This window comes from Panthera pardus, unplaced genomic scaffold (genome assembly GCF_024362965.1).
Source record: "Panthera pardus isolate Hobbes unplaced genomic scaffold, ASM2436296v1 HiC_scaffold_1, whole genome shotgun sequence".
NCBI lineage: Eukaryota > Metazoa > Chordata > Mammalia > Carnivora > Felidae > Panthera > Panthera pardus.
In genome coordinates this window covers 50,574,258-50,586,295 of record NW_026526654.1, presented here as the reverse complement: position 1 = coordinate 50,586,295, position 12,038 = coordinate 50,574,258, and positions in this window count along the sequence as shown.

Genomic DNA, 12,038 nt, shown 5'->3' with positions numbered 1-12,038 from the left:
GAGAGAGCTGACCTGGGTTTGTGACACGTAACACATTATATACCTTCAGGTTAGGAGGAGGTTAGGGATAGATTAAGTCCCCAAGGTATTTTGGAAGCAAGCTCTCTAGGATCTTGAGGGGCTAGCTGCTGTTAGGAAAATGTCATTTATTACTGTTTAGTAAAACCTCAATCATGAGACCCTTAAGATGTATATCAGGGGGCCATAAACTTGGAGTATGATTGCCAGCATATACCTTGGGGGAGTTAAGATAAAGCAAGTTTTCAAAAAATTTTACATGTTAAAGTAGACTTACAGGATCCTGAAGGGTCAAGATAATGTTAAGTCAAGATTCCCTTTTGCCCCTAGCAAAGAGTCAACTTTGAGGCAGCTGGACTCCTTAGAAGGCCTGTTTCAAAGACTTGTCAATGGGCTGTAGACATTAAGGAAATTTAATTTTTCATTTGCCTTAGTTTTCCACATCACCATGGCAAGCACTTAAACCCCTTTCCTTTGTTCTTGGATAGCCAGGAGTGTCAGAGGAGTATCACACTTATCCCACCCTGGGGGTGAGGAGATGCTGTTAGCCTGTACTTTGCCCTCTGCTTGCCCAACGCTCCCTCATCATCAACAAATGTAAAATATATTGCTGAGACATTCTGTAATCCAATAGGGATAGATTTCCCCAATAATTAGGTTGCTAACACTTGGTTTTATTTATTTGGCCGGCTCTGTGGATGAATACTGACCCAAAATAAGTTCATCAGATTCTCTCCTCTTGGAGTTTGAAATTGGGTCTGAGATATAGTCAATCATCTTTGAAAGTGGATTGAAAGTTTATATAAACTCAGGAATTTTGCAGACTATTTCAGGCTATGTGCACACAGAGGAAGTGAAGGCTATGTGCACACAGAGGAAGTGAAATCAACTTAAAGAGAAAGAAAGCTGAGAATCCAATAGGATGTAAGAAAGAAAGAGTAAATGAGAAACAGAAGTTGTCTAGATACTTGATTCCTGACTTTCCAGATTCTCTTCCCTCGGTCATTTATGCATTAATTCATATTTACTTAATGTGTCTATTGGGCCTGGTCTTGAGGATATCATGATAAACAAAAAAGACAGTGGCCCTGCCTCCAGGGAATCTGCCTGACTATGAGGGAGACAGTAAACAGACAACAAGATGCATATATAAGGAAACAAGATACTTGCAGATCAGTACAAGCCTTTGGGTAGAAGGTGGGTTTTTCTTAGGTAGTGTGCTCAGGAATGGTCATTAATTTCATGGTTAGCAACATACTCTGCATGGATGTCCTGTTCGCTAAATAATTGTGATTTTTGTTATAAGTTCTAGATACAATTGGCCATAATTCTGTGCAATGCAGATCCGAAGTAATTACTTATTCAGTTATAATTTTCAAACAAAGAACTGGTAAGATTGTAATGGGGCTTTAATCCCAAAGATCTTTTACTATGTATGTTATAGGAATGTAATTTTTCCTTTTCTCTTTCTTTTCATTAACAAAATATTGTCACAGCAAAAAAATCAGTTTTTAAGAGCTAAGGCTTGTGGTTCAAAGGCCTTCTGTGTTTGCTAATTGGCTTTACCCAAAAGTAAAGCAACCTTTCTCATAACTTGTTGACAGAATATAGTTTCACAATTTGGAGAAAGGTGACTGAAATCCAGCTCCTACTCTCCTACAGATACTGCAAGAAAAAGGCGCTGTCTTCCTTGATGATTACATTTCAAAGCTGTGCCTCCCAGGTCCCTGAGAAAAACATTTCTGCCTGGTAAAACTGGCAAGAAGCTTTTAAAAAGATTTACATCTCAAAGGAAAGAGAAAGAATTTGCAGTTACAAGTTTTCTGAAGTAAATGATGCTTAAAGCAAAGGGAGGTCAGAGGCCTTTGTGTTTAGGGGTAGATTCTGTAAAGGTGAAGGATTGGAGAAAGGTCAGAGGCTTACTGGCAGAAAGAAGCTTATCTAAAGTTTGATCAAGCTGAGGGAAATGTTAAGGCCATTTTGGTCAATACTTTATCATAAAATTATAATAGGGCTTCATAAATGGGATAGATAGATAAATAGATATAGTTAATAGTATGGATATTTATTATAGATACTATACACATGTAATATATTTTTATACATAGAACAAATAGTATGTAGAATGTAGTATCACCTATGTAATCTAATACATACATGAGCATAGTTGACTGGATATACTTATATATATAATAATATTAAAACGGGCTTTTATTCCAAAGAGCCCTTAATGTGTATAACATAGGAATATAATTTTTAACAGGTGTATATACATATTCATAATACTAATCAAAGCTTCACTTTTGAAGTGTTCACACCCTTTACCAGCTATTGTTTTAAGTATTTTAAAGAGCTTAATTATTTTAATACCCTAACATCACAAAATAAATATTATTACATTCATTTTAAAAAGAAAAAACTGAAGTGTCTGGCTGGTTCAGTAGGTGGAGCATGGGACTCTTGATCTTGGGGTTGTGAGTTCAAGCCCTGCATTGGGTATAGAGATTACTTAAAAAAATAAATAAAATCTTTAAATAAATAAATGAATAAATAAATAAATAATAAATACATAGAAAAAAATTGTGGAATAGAGTCGTTAATGTAATATCTGTGGATAGGTAACAAAAATGATAAAAACAGATTTTTGTTAACAGAATTATTTTACTCTGAAGTGGGTGAACATAAACAGGTATCACAACAAATGAATTTTACTCATATTAAATATAGGAATAGAAGAACAACTTCAGATAATTGAAAATAAAAATCTAAGAATTGCACTTATTTGAAAAAATAATCTAATTTAAATATAGCTAACAGAGCTTTATTACAGTACGTTTGCTGACTAAATCCTAAATTTGTGTGTGATAGTGATGAGGAGTACATGCTTGTCTGTGAGAAAATCACCTGTGTTGACAGAAAAATAAATTACAAAAAAAATTTCATTCATAAAAGTGCTTCAATAAAAACAGTAAAAATAAAATCTATTAAAAAAACTTTATCTATTAAGCTGTTCCAGTTTTAAACTAATAAATGGCAAATACCTTAAAACTTGAAAGGATTATCACGCAGTTATGAGTTAGATGTTTTTGCTTTTATTTCATTAAAGGCAGCACTTCACCCCATTAGAGAATCACTGATGGCAGTGTTCATACAATATGCTCTTCGTGTTAAACAAAGAAAAGAAAAGAACAACTAGATGTAATTTGACAAAGTCATATGGTTTTGAAATATAATTAGAAATAGTATAGATTAATACAACTTAAAGAAAGCAGTTCTTTACAGAACCACTGATGTCACTAATTTACTTAATCCAAAAGGTTGCCGTTTGCTGCATCTCTTGAAAACATCATTAAAATACACTGCATTGAATCAGTAAGGAAGTATTTTCATCCTTATAATTCACAGTGAATATATTCTATATAATCTATATCTATATCTATAATTCACATTGAATATATTCTATATTGTAGTCACACTAACTGCTTCATAGACAAAATTTTACTTAATCCTTACAACAACTTTCAGTGATTTCTGTGAAGCTTTGGGGTGATGGGGGGGGGGGGGTTGGAGCCGACGGCCAAGAAAGAATTCTTGAAGATGTCTTGGGTGCAAAAAGGCGATTTTATTAAAGCACGGGGACAGGGCCCGTGGGCAGAAAGAGCTGCACTGAGGTTGTGACGGGTAACTTATTATATACCTTCAGGTTGGGAGAGGGTCAGAGATAGAGTAAGTCTCTAAGAAATTTTGAAAGCAAGGTTTCCAGGACCTTGAGGGGCTAGCTGTTGCTAGGGAAATGCCATTTATTAGCGTTTAATAAAACTCCAGTCATAAGACCCTTCAGATGTATATCGCGGAGCCATAAGCTTGGAGTCTGATTGCCAGCATATATCTTGGGGCAGTTGAGATAAAGGAAGTAGACTTACAGGATAACGTTGGGATAATGTTAAGCTGAGATTCTCTTTTGCCCTAGCAAAGTGTCATCATCCAGGCAGCTAAGGTCCTCGAGGGAGGTCACATTGCCTGTCTCAAGGACTCGTCAATGGGCTATAGGCAGTAAGAGAATATAATTTTTTATTGCCTCATTTGCCCACATCACCATGGCAAGCACTTAAACCCCTTTTCTTTGTTTTTGGGTAGCCAGGAGTGTCCGAGGAATATCACACATATTCCATCTGGGTGTGGGGGTGTGCCAGCCCTCAGTTTGCCCCATGCTCCCTCATCAATTTCTATATGAGGAACCAGTTCCCTGAAAATGGTTAAATGACTATCCCAGAGTAGTAAGTGGTAAGCTAGAGTTTAAAAGAAGGTCTAATTTTATTTTCTTTATCTTATTTTCCTTATTATTTTTTTTGAGTTTATTATTGATTTTGAGAGAGACAGAGAGAGCATTAGCAGGGGAGGGGCAGATGGAGGAAAGACAGAATCCCAAGCAGGCTCCATCGAACTCACAAACCATGAGATCATGACCTCATGTGCCCAGATCAACGGTCAGATGCTCAACCGACTGAGCCACCTAGGTGCCTCCAAAAGAAGGTCTTATTTTAAAACACATATTGTGTTTGGGACAAGAAAGCACATTGTGGAATAGTGATTGTTTATTAATACAAATGACGATTGCTAGAACTGCTTATTAAAACAAGTAGAGTTAATGTGGATAAAGCAGATTAAGATATTTTTATTACCTATGTTTGTTGAATACCTGATTATTCACCATGACCTTTTGATGTTGTAGTCCTTTCAATACTGTTGTATATGTATCAACTAGATTAATTACTACCTATGTGAAAATATTGTGTCTCAACTATTGTTGTATAACAAATCACACCAAAATTTAGTATCTCAAATTATGATTTTATTTTGCCCCACGCTTCCCTAATGACTCAACTGGGCAATGGTAACTTGAAGTATTTTACACAGTTGCAGTCAGATGTTGATTGGGACGGCAGGCATCCAAAAATGGCTCACTCACTTGTCTGGGGGTTAATAGTGACTGTCTGCTGAGAGCTCATTTGGGGCTGTCGATGTGAGTGCCAAAATATGGCCTTCCCAGCTTGACAATCTCAAGGTGGCCAGACTTCTTACATAATGGCTGCTGCCTCCAGAGTAAGCATCCTAAGGGACATGTTCAGAAGTCACAGATTGTAACTTCTGCTGCTTTCTACTAGGTACAAGGAAGTCACTAAATTCAAAAAGAAGGGGTACAGACTTCATTTCTTAATGAATGTTATATCAAGGAATTTACAAATATGTTTTAGCACTTCCACTATTATGTTGGAGATATGCAGATAACATGAAATGGGTATTTCCAAATACAATGGGAAAGATCTATAGCTAAAGTATATAATTTATTTTATAACATATAAATGATTTTTCTTATATTTCATTTTGCTTATTTTCCTGTTTGAATGTAAGATATGCTTATTTGCCAACATTTGAAAAATATTTGGAAGAATAATGAGTCTTTAAAGGATCTAAAGTTTGTCCTTGCTTCGGCAGCACATATAGTAAAGGTATCTAAAGTCTCCGATCCAAAATAGCTATGTTTTTTTATGTTTCTTTCTAATTCTAATACGAAAAAAAGTCTTACTGAGATTAAATTATATAAAATATCATTTAATATGTTTCTCATTTTATGAGTATGCTGCTCAGTTTTTTTTTTTCTTTTATTCTCAGTGGCCCCCAGGTATCCAGAGTATGCTGGGCCTCATCTGCACCCCAAGTCAGGCTGCATGGAAACCAATTCCTCAGGAATCCCCTCAGAAAGTGGGAGCATTGAATACATGCTCTGCTCATGTCTTTCTCCCTCATGGGAGGGCTTATGGGCTGTATCAGTGTCTGTGTGCAGCATTATGGTGCCCACCTCTTTTTTGTTCTCGGTCTCCATGTATCTAGGGAATTCCTGATCTCCTGGTACTTTTGATGAGGGAGCATAAGGCAAGCTAACAACACCCCTCTCCCCCCCAACACACACACACACACACACACACACACACACACACACACACACACACCCCAGGTGGGATATGTGACATTTCTCAGGTGCTCCTGGCTGCCCAAGAACAAAGGAAAGGGGAATAACCAATGGCTAACCAATGGAGATCATAGTCATGTAGGATGTGAGTCTCTATCAGTTTACAAATGTCTTAGTAAATTACAGGAAAAAAGCAATCTTATCAATAGCCTAACCTCCAGAAACCCATAGACTCAATTTCCTGGAGCCCTAACATCACCTTCCCCTCCATGGTGATGTGGGAAACAAAGGCAAGACAAAATATATATAAAATCAAAATTTTTTTATAACCTGTGGCCCATCGGCAACTATTTGAGACAGGCAGAGTACAACAATCCTTCAGTAAACTGCCAACTGTCTTGTCTTAATGCCTTACTAGAGAGAAAACAACCTTAGCCTCATAAGAGCAAGGCCTCTGGTATCTTATGAGTCCTCTTTAGCATATGAAAGTCCTTTTGGAAACTTTCCTTTTGCCTTTATCTCCCCCAACTCCACAGTATGTAATCAGTCAACCATCACAACCCCAGTGCAGCTCTTTCTGGTTATGGGCCCTGTCCCCATGCTTTAATAGAATCACCAAAGACATCTTTGCACCAAGACATATTAAGAATTCTTTCTTGGCCATCAGCGCCAGACCCCTCTGTCTCACTCCAAAACCACATCACTGTGAGCCATGAGACAAGCTAGTGCTTCAGATAGCCCCCTAAAAATGTCAGAACATTGGATATACAGTCCAAACTTCTCTTTTCCTCCCCAGGAAGAAGACAGAGTTGTTTTTCTCTTCATCACATGGCACTGTGCCAGAGGGAGGGACTATGGTGAGAGTGTGCCACAGATTTTCCTACCAGATTCAGTATAACTGGTTTCAAATTCATCCCAGATGCAAGAACCTTTTAACTCTATTCTAGATTTCTCACAAAAGAAATAGGTCTCTCTGTTATTGAATTGGTATCTCCATGGTAGGGAAGAGGGTTTGTGACTTCTTTTTCCACCATCTTGCTGATGTCACTCTCTCATTCTTCAGACTTTAAATTAACCATTCAAAAGATTTTACTGATGATTTTTTGAATTTTTATTCATTTTTAACATGACTGATGTGTTATTTGAGGTGTTTATATTATATTGGATATATTTATTACAAAACTATTCACTCAATATCTCCTCTTAATTGATCTATAGTTCTTTATTTAATGTAATTCTTGAAAGTGATATGAACTATTATTGTGTTTTTAAGTCTGTTTCATCATTTGATCTTTTCTTATGCTAGTACCTCTAGCATTTTGTAGTGGTATAATACATCTAATATTAGGTAGAGGTAGTGCTAATCTCTTGTCTTATTTATTTTCCATTACATTTTCTTTTTTTTATCTGCCTTTCTACATGAACTGACCTGAGATAACCAAATATTCAACTGTTTTCTTTTACATTTTTTCACAAAATCTCGGTGCTGCTAATTCACAAACACAAATGCTTCTCAGATTAGTATAGCTTTATCTTATCTGAGTTTGAAGTTATCTGTGGGAATCAGCCAAGAACACCTCTTACTTCTTTCCCAGTCAGATTATCTCTATTGAAGCAGAAAGTTTCCATTCATGGAAGGTATTTCTTTATCCAGATCCCTTAGTATTTTATTTAAGAGACTATTCCTCTGAAGTTTTAGTATATGATAGATTTTGTGTGTGTGTGCGTGTGCTTGAATTCTAGTGATATAGTTCCTTTTTCTCTTTGTGTCTGTGTGTATATACATATATGTGAAGTGTTGAAGATTTTTTTTAAAACTTTGTTTGAGTAAGTATAAAAATGATTAGAAGTTGAAGCATAGAGCAGTTGAAAAATAAATGCAAATAAGATATGATCTCTTCTCTCAGAGGACTCATTCTCTACTGACAGTCCTGACCGTGCAAGGAAACAAAGTATTATTGGCTGATAGAACTGAATATACAAAGTTTATATAAATGGCTAATGTTAGATAGTCATTTTGGTATTTTGGACTAAGTCGGTTGTACCGCTGACCCAGTAATGTTGCAATTAGAACACACCACAAATTATGAAGCCAGAAAAGCTGAGTACAAGAGTAAGATGTCTAGAGGTCCTAGGGTGGTGACAACTGATGAAAATCCCTGAATATAGTGACATGACTGCCCATTTAAGTGTAAGCTATATTTAAGGTAGTTTTGCAATGACACAAAAATGAAAGAACATTTTTGTAAAGAATAGAATTTACAAAACAAAATGGAAAATTAAAAATTCACTCTTCCCAGGCTAAAGGAGTTACAAATAAGAGCAGTTTTGTTATCACTTTTTAAAAGATCTTTTACTGTTGTAACACAGTGTTTAAAAAACAATTTGACTTGTAAGTTTTGTGACTTAATTGCCCTTGCCTTAAAAAATATCCTGGAAATTATCCTGGCACACAGTAATTACATACAAGCAAGATAAATCAGCTAGAAATCAGATGGCCATCTCTAAGTGCAATGATTATAGAAAGATTATTATTCTGATGTAGGAAAATTAAAATATCATATTTAGGGAAGACAAGCAAATGGGAAAGCTTTATTTTGAGTATAATTTGAAATGGTGAGCCAAAAATTTTTTTTTATTTAAAACATCTTTTTAATGCTTATTTATTTTTGAAAGAGAGACAGAGCGTGAGTGGGAGAGGAGCAGAGAGAGGGAGACACAGACTCCAAAGCAGGCTCCAGGCTCCCAGCTGTGAGCACAGAGCCTGAGGCAGGGATCGATCTCAAGAACTATGAGATCATGACCTGAGCTGAAGTCTGAGGCTTAACCAAGTGAGCCACCCAGGCACCCCAATGAGCCAAAAAATATTTTTAATGGTGCCTATAATTTAACTGAGTGCTATCTAAGTACAGTTAAGTGGATATTGTTATATGTGTAAGCTATCTGAGGAGTCTGTATAGGGTTGTCATGGGCAAAAATACAGTGGTGACTTATTATTTCATATGCTTTCTAAGCATATAAAGCCAAGATATTCTAGTAGGGAAGAGAATAATCTTTAAAGCTAAAATATGTAGGTTTGACATATAGCCTCTAATACTGTCTACCTACATGACTTAGTTCCCTCTTCTATAAAATAAGGGAAATAGGCACCTAATATATACAGTTATCTTGAGTGTTTAGCCTTATAAATAAAATGCTATTAATATTAACTACAATTAATGTTAAAACTGGACAATCTCCTTCTAACCAAGCTTTTAATTACTTAGTTTCTTTTATTTTTTCATTTTAGTTTACTTTAAGAGTTGTGGGCACTATCTAAATGGAGTCCAGAATTCATGGACCATAGGACACTTGGTGACTCACCTGTTTTGGAGAACTCCAAAGACAACCTTTAGTTTCCATTGCCAAATGCAAAGTATGAAAATCATTTGATATACACACATGTGTCTGTGTTCAAATTGATTATTTAAATGGGTTTATACTAATTTTTATGATACAAATGTATATAAATGCATACACAAAAGATGTTTTTAGAACAAACAAGGTACTAGATAGAGTTTTAGTTTGGTAAATCAACTTATTGGGGAAATTTTTATATGTGCCATATGGTCAAAATGGAGAGAGAAATCTTGCTAACAATAAATAATTCAAACTCCAAACTCATATAATATGGAATAAAAATCAGGAGTTTTCTAGCTAGCTCTGTTATTTTTCTTATAGAAAACCATCAGAGAGTCTATGGATTTTTCAAATTTTTAGACCAAAAGTTACCACCTGGGTAATCTAAACCAATGCTGTTCTCATAGAACAAAAAAAATAAAAAAATAAATTAAAATTAAAAAAAAAAGCCTGGCTGATAAAAGCAAATTAAATAAGGGCCTAACATGTCCCTGGCCCTAGACATAAAAATGCTGAAATCCCATTCCTATAAGTTCAAGACCAAGAACTTCATAAAATTCATTAACTGCACCCTTCACCACATGCATTAGTTGACTTCTTGATTCTTAATTTCATATGACTATTATTTAACTAGAACCCATCTTGTTAAACATATTATATATTTAAAAATTGGAACAAACTTTACTTACTGCTGTTCAATTTACAAACATGTGTCAGTCCATAACTTTGGTAAGATGTTTCAAACAATAATTTTTTTAAATGCAAACCAAATAAAATTTTGTTGAGGTAATTTACCTTAAGTAAAACTTAAAAAAAATTATATTAAGCAAAGACAAAGTTCAGGGATTAACAGATATTCTACTGCCTAGTAATAAAAGAAGTATTTCACCTCCTCTCACCAAAATGGAAGAACAAAACAGGGCATACAAAATGCCTATAACGAACACAGTAGTAGAATAATTGCTGCATTTAAGGTCAGTGCATTCTACAACCAAATATTGAAATTCAGTAAACATCATTGTTGAAAAAAAGATGGTGCTTTTCTCTTCACCTGCTTTATCTATTTTATTTTCTTGATTGTTTCCAACAGCTTTTGCACTGCATGAACTATTGTAATGTCACCAACCACACATTTTCGATTTTCCTTAGGCTGTCATTTTATTGGAATGTTTCCTCAAATAGGAGAATGACCCCTACAATGATAACTTACATTGACATGTTGCTATTCATTCTGCAAAATGTGGCACAGTGCTAGTGAATTGTGGGTCCTCAGTTAGTGTTTGTATTACTTAAATAGATGGGGACTAATATTAAGTTATATTCATATAGTAATAATGATATGCACAAGCCAGATATAACCACGCATATTATGTACTATATGAAGAACTGCATCTCATTAATTCCAAGATAGATTTTTTTTCACACATCTTAAAACCTTAACTTTAAATCTCACAGTTGATATGATTAGGAGGTATTGGGTAGTATTTTAATTGACATATTTTTGATTGGAAGCTTTTTAACATGATATAAAATAAGGGTGCATTTTACAATTCATGCCATCTTTCATTTCTGGCAGGTTCTCCTTTATTAGATAATAAAACATTGTTTATATTTCAGATGTGTGTTTACTTTATAGTGGCAGTAATAAACAGGAATATGGGTGCTTCATGAGAGCAAAGCCAGCTAGACTCCCTCTGTCTGAGTGCACAAAGAGAGTGACAGGTGGTTGCTGGGACCATATTGTGCCTGCAAGGTCCACGTTGATATCAATCATGGAATGTTTCATAGAATATGGAGGAAGGAACTCTGGATGCCAGTGACTCTAATTTTTGTCATTTTTTACTGTCCTAGATGAAATTCTGTTCTTTTTCAGAATTGTCCTGAAATGAAAGATCAAAGTGAGCAAAGATCTCTGTTAATTGGGTAAATATTTTAAAGGTAATAATTATAATCATGAGATGATAATGATTATGAAATCTATTTCTTCATCAATCTATCTAACATGTGATTAATGGAAAGAAGACACTATGCCTCTTTGCTTATGAAGGTGTCTTGGTCTATCTAAGTAAAGAAATCTTTCCCTATGCAGAGAATATTAGGAAGGAAGCTGTCATCTCCTTCCTCTCTTATCTTCACCTCTATAAAGGAATGAAAGGTCTAGAGTCTGATTCCACTGATTTATTAGAGGATCCGCATTTTTAGACATCAATTAGCATTAAAACACAACACTTCTTTCCTCTCCTTCATTCTTTTTGCTCTTTTCGCTTCATGAATTAATAAAAATCAGGATCTTTCCTTTACAAGACAGAGTCATACCTCTCTGTTCATTCTTCTCTCAAAAGAGAATAGGCACAGACTGTTTCCCCAGTCATAATCTAGGTAAGCAAGGCCAGACAGGAGCTAAGTATTTGGGATCAATCATTTATCTCCATCTGTACCAAACCTGAGTGAGAGAGTCAAGTATCTCCATCAGGCCAAACCTCAGTGAGAGAGTCAAGCCCACAGACTCATTCTAGGTCCATGTGAACAGGCTTGGAATTTGTTCTGAAGACCCAGTTATCTTGCTCTGTTTTTCTGTATACACATCAGAGATTGCAGATCCCATGCCTGAGATTTGCATGGCATCATGAAAATACATTTTTAGCCTTGG